The following is a 17,969-nucleotide window of genomic DNA, read 5'->3' on the forward strand; positions in this document are numbered from 1 at the left end:
TATATATATATATATATATATATATATACACAAATATACATATATATATATACACAAATATACATATATATATATATACACATACATATATATATACATATATACACCTGTAATTTTCTAGTTTGTCTAACATCCTCCCCTCTATCACAACTTCTCTCCAACATCATCCATTTTTCCTGCCTCCTTACGAATTCTCCCAACAATCCCCTCCCCCACCATACCCAGCACTTCCTTATTTGTTTTCCTTTCCGTCCACTTCAACGTCTCCATCCTTCACCCCCACATTTCAAAAGCCGAAAATCTTCGTCTATCATCTTGCTTCAGTGACCACGTTTCCGTGCTGTAGATAACCTCACACCATATCAAAGTGTTGACGAGCATTTTCTTAAGATCCTTAATTATCGCCTCAGTCATCGATTCCGTCCTCCTTGTGAAAGCCTCTTTACTTAATGCAATTCTTTTCCTTACCTCCCGACTACTTTGCCCATTTTCATGCATAACTGTTTCAAGATACGTAAACTGTTCCACCCGGTCTAGTTTTTACCCACCTATTTTAACGTTAGGCTTAGCCTTTCTCTTTTTGGAAAACTGTATCACCTTTGTTTAATTTATATTGATTCTTATCCCACATCTAGTGTTCCGAATTTCCAATACACTCAGCATTGCTTGCAGCCCCTTGACTGACTGAAAAGCTAGAGCTTGGTCATCAGCAAACCTAACTGATTTTACAAACTCCCCGCCGACTTTCATTCTTATCTCCAGTCCTTCCCATACCTCTTTAATCATTTCCTCCACACATACGTTGAACAACACCGGTGATAATGGACAACTCTGCCTTACGCCTCTTCCTAACACTACTCATCCGGACTTTCCCTACCCTACTCGCACCTGAGCAGACTTGAGACATGTACAGATTGTGGATTAGCCTCCTGTTCCTCCAATCAATTCCTATTTTCTGTTACTCATCAGTTTTTCCCAGCCACTCTATCAAAAGCCCTTATATATAAATATATATATTTAAAAAAATATATATAGGTATATATATATATATAGGTAGGTACATATATAGGTATATATATATATAGGTAGGTATATATAGGTGTATATATAGGTAGGTATATATATACATACACATTCAAACACGAAATCCCGCCAAACGGCGAAATAAATACTCATATATACAGAAACAGATATAAGGAAAAGGGATAGGAACACACATAAAGGACGAACACAATAGAGGTGGGGAAGGCGGAATCGAACGGATCACAAGAGTAAAAATATTTCCTTATATATATATACCTATATATACCATTACTTCTATATCTTCAGATGAAGACGGATTGTTTCCGTCGAAATATCAAGAAACAACGTGTGAGTGTTCTTCTTTTTTTGTGTTTCTATATTGTGTGTTACTGTGTATTTTACTATTCGGCACTTCCGTGTTACGTCTACGAAAGCATATATAAAGGGATATATATATATATATATATATATATATATATATATACATATATATATATACACCTATATATATATATATATATATACCTATATATATATATATACACACACTCATGAAGAGAAGGGATGACCTGTTTTCCCTCCCCTAGAAAAAATTGAACTATGTACATGAAGTTTACAAATTTTAGTTATCAATGAAAGCTAATTCTTTGAAATCCTATTTAATGTATTTAGACGCGCCCTTTTCCGCTAGCAAACATAACGGTAACTGGCGCTGAGTTCCAGTTTCTAACTTGATTATGCAAATATATTTTGAATACCTTAATTAAAACCGTCTCACCTGATTTTGTAAAGAAAACATCGAACAAATCCTGAAACAGCTGAGCTCGCGGATGAACCAATATTTTCCATACACGAGTTTAAAAAAAATACAGCCGCAGTTGAGTCTTTGGAGTAAATTACAGTCCTGAATGAAAGCAGGGCGGGGTGCAAAAAGACGTCTCTAATTTTCTACTCGGTTGCTTTTTTCGCTCGCATGCGAATGTGTGAGTGGTTCTCCGGGCGAATCAAAAAAATAGAGGCAACTCTGGGATGAGTTACGTTCTGACCCAATGAGTAACGCAACCTCTCCGGACTGGGCAATCGGTGATTTCAGAAACGAGGAATTTCCTCGAGTGTGACTGACGGGTTCGCAGGATATCGGCCGCTGCGACGAGAGGAGCGACTTTTCAAAGAGCGGCCCCTCGGATTCCTCGGTGATTCACTGCTTCGGATTGACCACTGGCATCAAGTCAAAAAGAAAGAAAGAACTCCAGAAGGCAGTATCGATGCCGGGATCTACAAACCTCTAATACGTGAGAATAAATAAGCACCACATATCCTCGGATGCTTAGGGAGGAAAAAGTCACGTTTCTGGATTAAAGCCAAATAAAAGATGCGAGAACAACGCGAGGGATATCTGAAAACAGATCGAATATGCTGCTTCAAAATACGAAATGAACCTCCAGATCGTTTGTAAGTTATCACGCTGAAGACAAATTAAAGAAGTTTTGCAAGCGGAGTTCGGAGATTTTACGCATTCATCACTGATTGAATTTCTCCGTTTGGAACCGGTTATATCTTTAAGCTTCTGTTAATCTTATGAGGGTAGGTATACCTTCAAAAATGGGCTAGCAACGTGAATGATTACATATTCATGGTCGGTTTAACATTTGGTGGAAAGAATTTCACTTATGATAATGTTCTAGGTCACAAAATGACCCAGTTTATTCCCGCCAAAGTTTCCCTGTGATGGCTAATTTTATTAATGCGTCTACTGAAAATGCAGAAGAATTTCAGCATTTTCCAAACTTAAACTAATTTCCGATATTGAATACTTTTCATTTCCAAGTATCCGTGAACTGATTGGATACTAGAACCAAAAAAGAGATCGCGCAAATTGGTCGGAGGAGTGCAGTTACATTAAAGAAAATAATCACGCATGTTTGAAGGAAGGGCCGCAATGGTTTACAAGCCCAAATATTGAGATCCTAATCGCTTTGAGGACATTTAATTTCTTTTTAATAGTCCTAATAACCAACTTCCAGAGCGAAAAGAATCCTTCAAACTCGAGCAGAACTCCACCTCCCGTAGGGAGCTTTTCCTCCGGCGCGTGAGGGTCCAAATTAAGCTCACCCATCAAAACGGTAAAGACCTGGTTCTAGATCACAAATCCACTTCACTATCCCTATTTGTCATCACCTTGGCAACGGTCCCTACCCCCTTGTATACTCTTTTAATTGCATCTCTCCTGCGAAATAAATGAAGCGAGTTTCTACGTCCCACGTCCTCCCACGCCCGCGCTCCCCGTCCTCTCGAACGGCGCCGGTTGTACATCATTCCTGGGAACAGTTTCACTTAGGAATTCCAGAGAAAGAGTTGGAAAAAGCATGTGTGAGAAGGGAAAAGATGCTTCCATGCACGCGATGCATTTACGAAGATTTTCATCGCTTTTTTGTCCGGTCGGGAAAAATGAAGAAAATAATTTAGAAGGGACACACACACACAAACACACACATATATATATATATATATATATATATATATATATATATATATATATATATATATATATATATATATATATATATATACACACACACACATATATATATACGCATATATATATAAACATATATATATACACATATATATATATCCTGAAGTTAAGTCTCATGGATGTGAAAAAATAATTTAAATGGAGAAGTGAGATAGCGCTAGCCGACAGAAACACAGACAAACACATACAAATGAAAACTCACACGTATTCCAAAGTTTCGGTGGCCAAATCATCTTCTCCTGGGGGAAAACAGGACTGATACCGACGAACTCAAATCCCTTTTTCTCCAGAGGAAGTTGGTTCGGCCACCGAAAATTTAGAATACGTATGAATTTCATTTAAATGTGTTTCTATGTCTTAAAAATCTATATCAGTGTTTATATATATACATATATATGGATATATATACGAGTATATATATATGGATATATATACGAGTATATATATATATATATATATACATATATATACTCTTATATATATTTATATATATATATATACTCTTATATATATATATATAGTGTATATATATATATATATATATACTCTTATATATATTTATATATATATACTCTTATTTATATATATATATATACACTATATATACACATACACAAATTGACAGAGATAGAGATGAATGATGGTCGTTCAGTAAGGGTCTGCAGATAACACCGACGATAAGACGGCGGTGAGATGTAGTAGCGATCGCCGGAGTGCCGTTTCCAACGCCATCCACTCCGATATTTAACCCCCCTTCCTTTCCTATTCCGGAATTACGGGCGTTAGCGCAGAGAGGTTAGCAGAGAGGATAACGGCAGGCAGCGATCCTAGCGAAAGGCCTCGATTGTGCGGGCTTCGTATAGGGTGAGCGCAAAAGGTGACATTTGGCCGAGGAGGAAAAAGCGGTGGTATACTGAATAGTTTACGGGACTCTTCAGACGGAGGTTAGGCGAAAAAACTGCGTGAGGAAAGATGGATTGACCTTCTCGATGGGATGAATAAAAATAGCATATATATTTTTTCAAAGCATCATTCGTGGATTTGAACGAAAAATTTTGGAATTTGCCCTTTGAATAAAGATAAATCCAATAAATATCATCTACCTTACTTATCATAGAACTGTCGATTAATTAATTAGGAACTGTAATATCCTAACCTCTTCCATTTGTGATTCTTATCCGCTCCCTGTTAAGCCAAATTCGAATGAATTGATTTGATTCTTGACTGGAATTGAACAATATAAATGAATTTCTTTGGGAATTTTAAAAAATAAAAGTATAATATATCTGTGACCAGCTTTAAGACATTCTCATGTATCTGTAAGTGTTTGCAGGAAACATATGTACAGAGTTAAAAATTCTGTAATCCAAAAATCTGGACCACGAAAAAATAATTTAATAAAAGTAATTTGTAAACATATATATGGCATTAAAAGCGTATTGAAGTCTTAAACATTCGCGCAATTGGTACTCCCAAATTTTTTTAAAAACTTTTAGCTTACTAGAAATCACTATGAGAAACCATTCGTAGGTAGACTAGGTGTAGTATTCTTATCTACAGGAAAATTGCCTTCGGCGGAGTTCTCCCAAATGATTCCCGATCGACCAGTGGTCGGTTATCTGTGTCGGCTATTTTATTCTCTGACGAAAACTTCCCCATGAATCTAGTGGTATTCGAGCTTGCTTTCATTCAGTTCGCGGCTGAGTGCAGATGTGTCTTCAAAATGTCGATCGAGGTTTTGGCAGGCGTGAGTGGTGGAGTGGCACTTGAGCCAGGAAACAACGACCCGCCGTCGACGTCCTACTTGATTCCCCCCATCTCACGAACTGCACGTGGCGCCGTGCAGTCCCTAAAGGGGATCGGGCACCTCTGCGAGTATTCAAACCTGGGACTTGCGAGTGTGGGAGACAAACGCTCCAACCGTTACTCCGCCGTGAGCCCATCGAGAGTGGGGAGACCGGGATGGAGGGGAGGGGGGTGTTTTATGTGGGAGTCGAAGGTGGTGAGAAATGGGTGCAGCGGAGGGGGAGGGAGAATAGGGAAAAAAGCTGGTAAACTGAGAAGAAGATGAGACCGGAAGCATCATAGAGTGTTGAGAGTCTTGGAAATTCTCCTACGGGTTCAAAGGGAAAGTAAAGAAATACGGAGCAGGCTATACTCAAGTTTGTTTGCATTGCACGGTTTGGAAAAGCAATGCAATTCGAATGGGAAGACGAAAGCAAAAAGAGATTTTGTTGAATATCCGACCAACCTCCTCCATGGTATTCCACAGGGTAAGACGGGGATGAGAGGGGGTTGTTAGAGAAATGAAAAATCAACAACATCTTAGGAAGAGAACCGTCTACGGTTGTCTGGGAATCCACCCCGGGAAGAGTCACGCTCGTGGGTAAAGTATGCACCTATCTATATGAGAATGCAAGAGGCGATCGTTTCACCCTGCCCCTTCCAAAGTATTTTTTCTCGCCCAAGTTTTCGTTTGAGGAGAGCAAACTCCACTTGTGAGGCGCTGGAGGTGGTTAGGAGGGGGAATAGGAAGCCATAGGGGCGGATGGCCGGGAAGTGGGTGAGAATCTTTTCCTCCGTTCCCACAGGACGACGCCCGCGGTTGCTCCGAAGGGAGATAACAAGGCATTCGTGTATTAAAACGAGTCGTGCTGACCGAAGACAAAAGCTTTTTAGGCCGGAGATAATCAAGATAATGACGTTTTCGGCATTGCCCTCTCCATGAAATGTTGTACTTTTTTTATTGCGTCTTGCGGCGGAAAGGAATTATTTCCGAAGGGATTCAAACGTAAGCCATTACGAAGAGGAGAAATTTGTTAATGACCTTGATGACTATCATTTGCACACCTTATGAAAGGATTTTTGAATTATGTTATGGGAGCGTAACCGAGTCCTACGAGCCAACTATAAATTGAAAGCTGTGTGAGACGAGAAAGTTTCCAATTCGTCGCCTGCTTCTGCCAGCTCGAGGTAGACGCGCCAGATGTGCGGGATAATTGTTTGCATAAATAGTATTAATAATTTCGATTCTCTTTCTAAAGAAATACCTAACCTATAATTATATTAAATCAAATTAAACTCTAACGATCATCCATTAGTAATGGTCTGCAATTATTTCTATATAATTCACGTTATACAATCAAATTATCCTATTCAGTTATACACAATAATATTTCTAAAATCCCAAATTTGATATATTTTCATTCGTCCTTGTAATTCTTTCATTACGAGTCCCACCATCTTAATTTAATTTTGATAGCTAAGAATGCGATATTTCTGGATTATGAATCGTATTAAGTTCAGAGATTATAAGTGACTTAATATGAATAAAACAGAACCTCAATGTTCGCGTGGAAGGAAATATTACACCAAATGGGTAACATTGGTGGGAAAAATTGTTTCTATTCAAGATATCGTAAATGTCTGCAAGAGACGCATCCTTTAGAATAGTTACATTTATCGACGGCCGATTACAAAAATACATTTCCGACACTCTTCGCAACCCGTTTTATATCTTAGATATTTTTTGGACCCTGAACTAGAACTTAGTCTCAGGAAAATTCCGTTGGTTATGTAAACAGATCTAACTTCTCAATACATTTAGTGTGAGGAATAAAATCTGGTAGATTAAAACATAAATTTTCCGAATGATTATTCTCTAACGATTCAGAAAAAAATCCTGTGGTTTCCACAAAAGTGGAACTCTAGAAATAAAAACTTCAGGTTCTGCCACAAAGAAAGATAAGCGCTAAACGCGATGGGTGAGTAGAAAGAAGAAGGGTGTTTCCAAAACGATTATCATATCCTAATCCTGTCGCCCGCCCAAGTGAACGTAGAAGACGGGCGTAAAACGATTAGATCCACCTTGCCCTGGAAAGGTCCACTTAACCGATCAAAAAACGGAGTGGATACTGAACCCAGTTTATCCTCGTTTCCTCCGAAAATATATTACGAAAAGCCGCAAAATTCAGCTGGGAAGAGACTGGGTGCCATGCGTCGGCCCACATTGCAGTTACAGTGGGGGTCAACACTTTCGCGGAAGCGCGTGAAGTAGTTAAACGAAAGCCTTGAATACCAACCACCCACCCATCTCCCGCTCCGGACCAATTTGCGCACGGAGCCCTCCTTAGCTGTTTCCGCCTTCGCGTCTCCCAACCGCTAGCTGGGCGCATAATGCGATCTCAAACCCTCCAGTGGATCTGGTGGGAGGGAGAGGGAGATAGGAGAACAGGGTCGGGTGGAGTTAGGAAGATCGCCGCGGTGGCAGCTGAGACAAAAGTCAGTTCCAAGACGAAGATCTAGCTCTTACCCTTCGGATGAACTTGCAAAAGTGAAAAGTGAAAAGTGGGTTCCTTCCCGTTTTTCCGCATCCTGTTTCAAATACTCAACTCCTCCGTCTGACTTCTGCCCCCATGACAGAATGAGAACATCCACATCAAACAGCAAGTGGTGCGTTCCGTGAGTAATGCGGAATGGAAGGAGCTGATAAAGGGAGATGACAAAACATTTTTTATGATAGGGATCTCAGGAAAGCATAATATCTCAATGGCATTACGATGCTTATGCATTGTTCTCGTTGGAATGAAACGTTAACTTTTTACCTGCTCGATGAATAACGCATTACATAGGCGTTTTATATTGGGGAAATATAGTTCATATACGCGCACAAAAAGGAGGAGAGACTATCGATCTTTATGTTCAAAGATATTTATTTGTAGAGGCTATTGCGGTTGAATTCCCCATGAATAACGGGCCAGGAAAATAATAAATACATAATATATCAAGCGTTTGATTATTTATATACTCTACCCTTGATTTACTTATATGGTAGAGCCGCTAAGTTTTTTTTATATTACACGTCGTTCCAAAGAAACTGCGGGAGATTCCGCAACAGTAACTTTTAACTGAGTCGTCCGCTAATTTGCAATGCAATGCAATAACTTCAGAGTGTAAGAATCATTCGCCTTGGCCGGGATTCGAACCCGGATCTCTCAATATCCGGTCGAGTGCCTTAGCCAGTTAAGCTATCGAGGCGTCCTTTTAAATTCGGATATTTTGAAAACAAAATTTTATGAGTTTAACAGGATGCCTTGATAGCTTAACTGGCTAAAGCACCCGAGTGGATATTAAGGGATCCGGGTTCGAATCCCGGTCAAGGCGAATGATTTTACATTCTGAAATCGTTGTATTGTATTACAAATCGTGAAAAATCAGTTGAGGTGAAGCATGAGCTCTGCACAGAGATCCAATTATACTGAACAAGGTTGGACCATAACATTTTTATAATGACAGTGCTTGTTGCTTGACAAGGTTTTACATTATTAAATTATCAGCTTATCGTGTGAAACACGGAAAGCTGAAGATGTGTCCATATTTATTAAGATAGCGCTTATTATATTTTAAATAATATACAGTACCGTTTAATATTTCAGGTTCAGATTCCCCTTGTATTACTTTTAAAAAGAACGGTGTTTAAAACCGCATTGTCAATGCACTATTTACTCTCATTTTTTATTCATATTTTAGTAAAGACAATGAACGTCATTTCACCTTGAGAAAGTAGATTTGTGTCACTCCAGAGAGTTAATATTTTTCCTTAAATTGATTTCAATCATGTTGCTATATTAGGCCAAGAGAAAGACACACTATTTGTTCCACGTAATCGGTTACATCTACGTTCCATTTGGTTTGTGAAGTTCAATGCTTTAATAGGTGCACTTCCTACAGGAGTGGGAGTAAAATAAATTATCGTAATTATTATCTCTCATTAAAGTCTCAGGAATTAAATCAGTCTTTGTGTAGCCCTACTTATTAGCACACAATTGTTTTTGAAATAGTTGGAACACTTGGCGCCTAATTAACCCGTAGATGAGGAATGCATCTGTTTTTGTATAAGATCATACTTTCCGATAAACCTTTTTGAGATGTTTTCTACTCTTTTTATCATTAAAGAGAGTGCAGCATTCGGTTCAGAATAGCTTTACTATGCACTTTCTTTTTGTCAATTTACTCTCTTACGGAATTACTTTTCCGAGGTTCAAAAGGTTGCAAAATTAACGGAGCAATAATGAAGGTACAGTTTTAATTACCCCGTAAAAGCTAATGAAGTGTAATGATTTCACAGCTCCTTGTGATTTCAGTTCGAATTTCCCGTTTTCTCCAATTTCAAAGTACAACTAATAAAAATACGTTTAACGTGCCTTATAGCCATGCTAAAAACTCGATTTTTTCATTCATTACTACGATATGTTGAGTGTTGCTATTCTTCATACATTAATCATGTCATAAATATAAATATATACACATATATATATATTTTTTTTTCTTTGCACTGCAATTGAAATATATTCCCGCCTATATGCAGTGATAAATTTCACATTAGGGAATAAATAATTACACAAACGCTGGTCGATTAATTATTTTTGAGGCAATTCATTCGTAAAAATCATTCAATTTTACAAAATTCCAATAAAGTTTATAATACTCTATTTAGAAGAGACCCTCGTTTTTCGTTTTCAATACTTATAAGCTATACCTAAGGAATAGAGCTTTTGAATTCCCAAAGGTGATCAAAACAGCATGGATTCTTTTCATGTTAAATATATATTTGATTTGGGTTCTAAGAGAATCTTGGTGAACAACAAGTAAAAGCTTAATATGAATTATCACATCTTACGATGAAAGGTTTGCTTAATGGCTATAAACACTAAAAAATGGGCATCCATAGTTTTAAAACTACTAACAAGATAAAAATGTATCAGATAATACTGCTAGACTGAAATTCACGTAAAAAAATTCACGTAGAATTCCACGTAAAAAAATTGAATTCATTGGTTTTATTTTATATTAAATAGGGGTAAAAAGGTGTACGATATATATAGCTATACATATATATATATATATATATATATATATATATATATATGCCAATATTATATGCATTAAAATTATTTTAAAAAAAAGACTCGCGGAAAATAATGTACTTGGAATGTGGAGGGTATGAAACCCTTACATTCTTGTCATCAAAGTTTTTGCCGGCAGTGAATGATTAAATACTACATCTTGGTAATCACCTCACGATGTGGTCGAAGGTCAATGGTTTTAATTGGGAGATTTCATTTGGTGAATTAAACAAAATGAACTAAAAGAATGTGAAATATGGGATTTGGAGCGGATGAGATGCATCTCATCAATGCATTCAGTCATCAAACTGTCATTGTCCATCGGTTCATGCGTTCGAACAGTCAATACAATGTATAATTTAATCTGACCGAATTCTCGCCCTGAAAGTCCACAAAAACAGAATAATGCCTTAGGAATAGCTTCCCTATTGAGCTCAATATTTCCATCAGGTCGGGGCGAGCGAAAAACGCCGTTCGTACCAAGAACTTGGCAACCAATCAAGCATCCCCAACCTTCCCATTCTCCCTCATCTTCGCCACCTTCCTGCCCCTTGCCCCTTCACATCTCCTCACCTCGTGGTCGCGACATAGGTACAGGAAAAGTCCCGGAATTGTTTTTTATTCCGAGGGCACTTTTTTTTGCGACAGTCCGTTCTGCGTCCCGTTCTCGGGGCACCTGTTTGGTCGCTTCGCCCACCTCCTTATCCGTCCCGTCCCGCCCCCCACCCACTCTCTCCCCTCATATCCCCCCTTTCACGTCTGCCCCCCTTCCGAATACGCTAGCGCGTAATCTCATGTGTGTGTGCGCGCGCGCGTGGGTTGCATTTTGCGCCCCGTTTAGCAAGGACAACCGGAGGCGATCTCTGCGTCTCGCGAGGTTAGCGCCCCCAACTCCGGCCGCCCGCCCGCCGATGGGGCTCCTCCTCGTACGCCGCGAGCCCGACACAAACCATGACCGAAATGAATGATGCCGTTCGTATTTTACGCCCTTCGCGACACTTTTCCGAGAGAATTCCTCCCCTGTCCCCAGCTCCCATCGGTCTCCTTCATCCTCATTGTTTTTCCTCAGTTCCTTCGGTGTACCGCGGTTCTCAGACGAAGAAATCGAAGACGTCATCCATATATCAGGAGGGCGGTTCACTCTTTGCTGCGATTGCCTGCACGCTGTGATCAAGTTGTGCCGCACGTGAAGTCGAGGGCTCAAGGGGGGGGGGGCACTTTGCGTGGGCGGTTCGCTTTTTCCCATGTCAATATCCTGATCTAAAATCCACGAAAACGGGTTATTCTGGAAGTGGATCTAGGATGTAAAGACTCGACTTTAAACCACGATAGTGTCGACTATGCCAACAGCATTAATAATCCAATAGAGGAGAATAATCTTTCAAATTTTGGGTCAATGACTCACGATGGGAGTGTGAAGGGTGTTGACTCATTATCATTGTGGCTGTTTGAACACTTAACTGCAATAACCCAAATATATGTTAAAGAATCCTGACTTCATGGCTTTTGAGTGAAATATTCGACATGTTATTCGAGAAAAAGGAAAATATCAGGAAAACAAGGAAAACAAGCCTAAATGAAATGAGATGGAAGGGCTGGTATTTTCAGGAAAATATTACCTCGGCATGCATACAATCGCTCTGAACCTGTTTCGATCAAAAGTAAGAATATTTTATCCGAAAATAATTCTCGTTTCCGTTCCCAATCACTACGTAATCAAAATTGAAGGTGTTATAATGTTGCAAAGACGGTCAGCAAAATACGTAGCAGCCCGATTAGACTGCTCAGCCGTAAGCCTTGTGAGGTGAATGGCTTCAGATTCATTCAAAATTATTTGTTCCCGCTATAATTTAAGAAATATAGTTCTACTTTAACACGACATCCTATTTATTTCTTCCTTCGAGACAGTTCCCACTTCATGAATTCTCCCTTGCCTCTTGCTATATACTATAATCTACCAACTTCCATCTTCGTGCTCTTTCATTTACATTTCAAAGATTATCGCATGTGTAAAAAATGTATTTTATTGAAACTGTCACCATTCATAAGTAGAACTGACGTGAAATATTGCCTTGGTAAATGATTTTACAGAAAGGTTATCGGAAGAGAATAAATAAACCCATTTATGTCTGAGTTCACCCGTGAGAAAAGTAGTAAGTGAACACGCAAATTTTACTTTTCATATTCTTGCGACAGAAACGACAATTGAATTTCCATTTCTTTGCATTTTTCAGTTGGTAAAAGGAAATTTCGTGCAAATGACCATTCACATTCGTTTTATTACCTTCTTATAAGAATTCTCGTTTTTATGCAGGCCATCATAGAAGGACAATCTTTCACAAGCCTCCAGCTTGCATTCCAATTTTTTTACTGGTTCATCATCGCAGAATGCATTTGAGTAGTACTGGCATCTCGAATACGAGAATACCAGGAATGATAATAAAAATTGTATGTATAAAAACGGTAAAAGAACGTTTTACTCTCCTTTTTTAGAGTTAAAAGGCCACCGTAAGTTTATAATTAATTATGCTTAAAAATGCCGCCCGAGTAATCTACTTTCACGTTTTCTGTTAAATTCAATGATTAAGATTTTATATAGCATTCCGAAGATGAACCGCAGTAGCAATAGCAAGTTAGGGTGCTAAAAAAATATACCAAAGAATGAACAACCTCATCTAATTTATTGTACTTAACTTAGTTTTAATGATTGAGATACATTTTTACCATTGAGTTAACGTAATTTTAACCATAAAATTTACTTAAAAGATAAATTGTGATGAAGTTAATGGTAAACATTTTGCTCCACGCAAACACCTTACTTGGAAAAACTTTTTTGGAAACGGGTTTCTGCGCGTGTATATATCATTTTGTAAATTATAAGGGAATAAGTGGCGCAAGGGTGCTAGACAGCATCGACACATATGGAGAAAGATGTTTTCGACCACCAGTTACAGTCATAAAACCTAATTTAAATAATTTTATGCACATACATTTTTAATTTTATGATATTACCAATTGATAGCTAATTATTAAATTGGAGTTTTAAATAAAAAAATATTTTCCAAAAAAATCACAGACAAAAATTAGTATTTGAGTTAAAAGGATAACACGACGAGAATTATTTCTAAAAATTGAAACGGACGAGTTTTTTTTCTTAAACTGCGTTTTTTTTAACGTAAGATTTTTTAGGCATCATCAATTTTCTGTATAATTTCTGCTGGAACCTAGTTTTGAAAATCGAGTGCATGGTAAAATGATTGCCACTTCAATTGGGTTGATTTTGGCCACCATCCGACAAAATTGTTCGCTTTTTATGAAATAAATTTCCTATTTCCTAGTGCTTAGACTGATACTTTTATGAGAGTGTTGGTCAAATAATTTGAGGACATACACGTAGAGCTGTAGCATTCACACCACACGGTTGGAAGTAAATAATAACCCCGACCTCATATGCACCACTTGAAAAACGTGATTAATTGATTTGAAAATATTGAACTCCGGAGTTAAAATAATTACCGGCAATACATATAAGTACATTTTCCCAAGTAAAAATTAGAGAAAATACTCTTGAAAAACATATCTTAAGTAAATTGAGCAGCACGTCCGGTTCAGTCACTGAATTCCTTGCGACGAGAAGTAAGGAAAGGCGATCCAAAAATAATTCGCATTTTCATTCCAGATATGTCCGTAACTCAAAATGTCAAATATTGCTGTGTCTTTCCTGTAATGGATTCTCCGTACTATTTGGCCGCCCATTATTTAGCTGCTTTGAAACGTGGACAAACTTTGACCGGGAGCAAACGTGTCATTAAGGCTCGTTAAATGCTTCCATTCACGCTCGAAGTCGAACCATGCGACCGGGGGCTACGACTCAAACGGAACTAAAGAGGGAGCTGCTCCTATGTTAACCCTGGCACTTATCTAGATTTTGCTGCGCTCACTTTCCAAGAAAAGCGTTTCAGAAAGCAATGCATACTTCGCGCTGCATGTTTAAGGTCATGTTTTGAGGAAGAGTAGTGTTTTCACTTCCTTCTTATATTGCGTACCTAAGGAAAGTATTGCATTCATAAAAGACTTGAGACGGGATTTCAACGGAAACACGCTACAGACGATTTGACGTCTTCTGAATATGTTTTTGGTAATTTCTACGAAGATACTTATTTAGAATTTGATGCAGGCTTGCAATTTTATTTATTTATTGCGGATTTATGTGATTGGGACTTTGTGGCCATGTTAATTGAAAAAATCCTCAACAGCATAAAATTATTCTTAACAATTCAAATGAATGCATGGTTTATTACATGGTTTGGACCTGAATCGGCATAATGGAATCAATTAACCTTATTTCGAAAGAGATTTTCTCGAGTAAAATTTCAAAAAGGGTCATACCAGTACGATAAGACCTAAATCAAAGTATGAGAAAGCCCATGTCATTTTCATAGATATTATATCCCATTTTGGCTTGCAATTGCGTTTCCAGTGGCGTTAAATAATAAAAATTTATTTCCTCCGTTTCATATATATATGTATGTAAACATCAGTAATATTCATGTATACAGATGTTATAATAGATGGTAACCATTCATTTAGACTCTAATTTCATCGGCGATAATTTAAAACTCATATTATATCTTATAGAATAAGCAGGGTTAAGGTCCACAAATTACTCCAACAGACTTTGGCTCCTCGACTTTTTAATTATTAAAACCGTAATCTTTTTGAATGCATTAATAATTTTCAATCGATAATTGAGCTAAAAAAATTATCTATTCCCTCCAGGAGTAAATTTTTCACCCAATTAAATATGGGTTTAACTTTACGGCTTTGTCTTACAGAAGCGTTGGCTAGTATGTGACAGACAATCAAAAATGTACGCGATATAAAGCCTACAGTTCAGGTCAATGAAACATTATAACTGGCTGAGGATTATATTATCAAATGTATTTTATTACGATTAAAGTATTTCTAAAGAAGCGTCTATATATTCGCGAAGGTGTGTTTTGATCCCACCGTTAAAATCTCCAAAATTTTTGTTTCATTTCTTATCACGAGAATCACGAATTCGACAGTGAAAATAATTTTCATGAGAACAAGAACAATGTAGCGGTACCGGATATGCACGCTGAGATATTTTCCGGGTATATCCCGATTGTGTCGAGACTGTGAGTTGAAATGCTACAGATTAACCGGTCACGACCCCCAAGGAGAAGGGTCTTTGTCCATTTCAACCTGCAATCTTTATTTCAAGTATTTGCCAAAGGATATGCTTTTCCTCTCTATAACCTCTATTTTGGCGCAATTCACTCAATATTTAAGTATCCCTGACACATTTTCAATACCCTGGAATTTTTTGTTGGTTAGCGTTTCACCAAAAGTGATAAATATTCTACAACTTAGCCCTTAAGAACCGTATAAATATTTAAATTACCTATTTTATATTTGCTCTATGGATTAATTGGAATACTGACACTTGAAGAAGTTCCTGGAATAAACACAATGGTGTTACGAAAGAGATTATAAAATTAACAACTCTTAATGGAATTTACTGTGCTCATAAGCTCGAATAGGTAACTACAGAATATATCGAGTAATTTTGGCGAAATTTTAATTTACTTATTGCCTGCAAAGTTTAATAGAGATCAAAGTGGTTTTGGAATTGAAGGGTCAAATGGATCTACCAAAATTATTGCACAGATTAAGAAAATGTTATGTATCTACATGAAATAGCTTGAGGCAAATTGAAAGTCCAAAATTATCCCGTTTTCGTCTACTGAGTATTTTAAGGTGAGAATTTAAAGTACTTGAAACGGTAGCTAATTCAATAATTCTAATGTTTTTCTATCTTAATTGATTAACTTTTTTCGCCTCTAAACCATACCGAAAAAGGCAAACTAAATCCATTTTCTCAGCCACTCTACGTTATAGGAGGAATACAGGTATAGGGAAATTTTAGTGGATCGTACAAATCTGAAAATCAATTTAAATTTCAATATTTTCGTTGCGCAAGCTGGTTATTCGAAACTCGACAACATGAGACGGAGAATGAGTAAATACAACAATTTCAGAGTGTAAAAATCATTCGTCTCGACCGGGATTTGAACCCGGTATGCATCCGCATACCGGGTTCGAATCCCGGTCAAATGCATATTAGCGGATGATTCCGTCTAAAATTACAGCGGTATATCCCGCAGTTTCTTGGAATTTGGAGAATGAGTAGGTTTTTGTTCACTTTCCTTTCAACGTTGTGCACGATTAAATCCGCCAGAGACGAATCATTTGATGAGCGGGCGATACAAATGAAATTTTTCAATTCTTCGTCGATGGGAAAGATGAAACATATGATCATCCACCCAGCGGTTGGGTAAGTAAGAAACCCGCCGTCGCCGGTGGGCACGTACCTTATTCCTTCGCGATCGCCGGCTGTCAATCCTTCCTCCCCGGAGCTCGGCGAAATGTGTGCCAGGCGAGCGGACGCACGAGTGATCTTGGCCACAGGGGAAATGCGGGTCCGCCGCGAATTTCTTTGAGGCTTCTCCTCCTCTGTCTTTCTCTCTCTCTCTCTCCACCTCACTAAAGTTGTCGAATGACTTTTTCTTGCCTCCTTCCTTTCAACCCCGAAGCACAAGACGCCTTATAGATCGTCAATTCTCTCAGGGCTCAGTCCGACACAGGCACGTCGATTTGCTCCCTTTTTTTCCAACGGTGAAGTTCCACACTGAGACAATTAACGTTATAACCCTTAAATAAGTTCCTCTTTGATGTCTCGGTTCCACTCGGTGTCCTCAGTGTGCAAGCGATGACGAACTTTCACCCCTCACCAGGGTAGCAGCCGCGGTGACGGATATAAAAACAAAACGTCTCCGAAAAGGGGAATGCGAAAATATGTATATATGCAGGTGGTATATATACGTGTGTGTGTGTGTATGTTCGTCTCTCAGGCTCTCAACGACGCTAGTGTTGGAGGCGGAGGAGAAACGCTATGGAGGACTGTTAGGTGAAGACTGGATGAGACCGGCGCCCATGAAGCCGTTCTTAAAGACGATGGCACTCGTCCCGTCTGAAGAAGAGGAGGGGGGATGGGGTTCGACGAGAGGGGAAGGGGCGAGTGGGGAGGGAGGAGGAGGAGTTGGAGGCTCTGCGTTGGTTAGGACGGCGGGATGGATGGAAGCGGAGGGGGAGTGTGTGAGGGAGGAACGGTCTGCGGGGGGGGGGATGGGGATAGTGGATGGGGAGGGTGGAGGAGCGTGGCGGAAAAGGAAGGAGGTGGGGATGACGGGGAATGGGTGGGACGAATAGATGGGGGGTTCGAGGAGGGTGTATGGGGGTGGTGATCTTAGGAAAAAAGCTAGGGGAGGGAGGGGAGTGGGGTGGGGGTGTAGGGAGGGTTGGGACGAGGTGGGGTGCAGGGGGCGGCAGCTGGGGAGGAGTTGTTGGGGGAGGGTGTCCGATGGGTATTCTTTGCAGTGCGATGGGATTCACGCAGAAAGACGTGAGCGGATGATGAC

At 39.0% G+C, this 17,969-nt stretch overlaps 1 protein-coding gene across 1 annotated transcript in view; it reads right to left on the minus strand.

Moving 5' to 3' along the window:
* The window catches only part of LOC139690586 (uncharacterized), a 140,037-nt gene extending 122,560 nt beyond the window's left edge, over window positions 1-17,477 (minus strand). Inside the window, exon 1 of the mRNA XM_071588066.1 lies at window positions 16,863-17,477. The gene's annotated coding sequence lies outside the window, so the exon portion shown is untranslated. The remainder of the gene's footprint in view (window positions 1-16,862) is intronic.
* Window positions 17,478-17,969: the final 492 nt, after the last annotated feature.

Source organism: Hetaerina americana, unplaced genomic scaffold, assembly GCF_022747635.1.
Source record: "Hetaerina americana unplaced genomic scaffold, ioHetAmer1.1.p SCAF_3, whole genome shotgun sequence".
In the NCBI taxonomy this organism is placed as follows: Eukaryota; Metazoa; Arthropoda; class Insecta; order Odonata; family Calopterygidae; genus Hetaerina; species Hetaerina americana.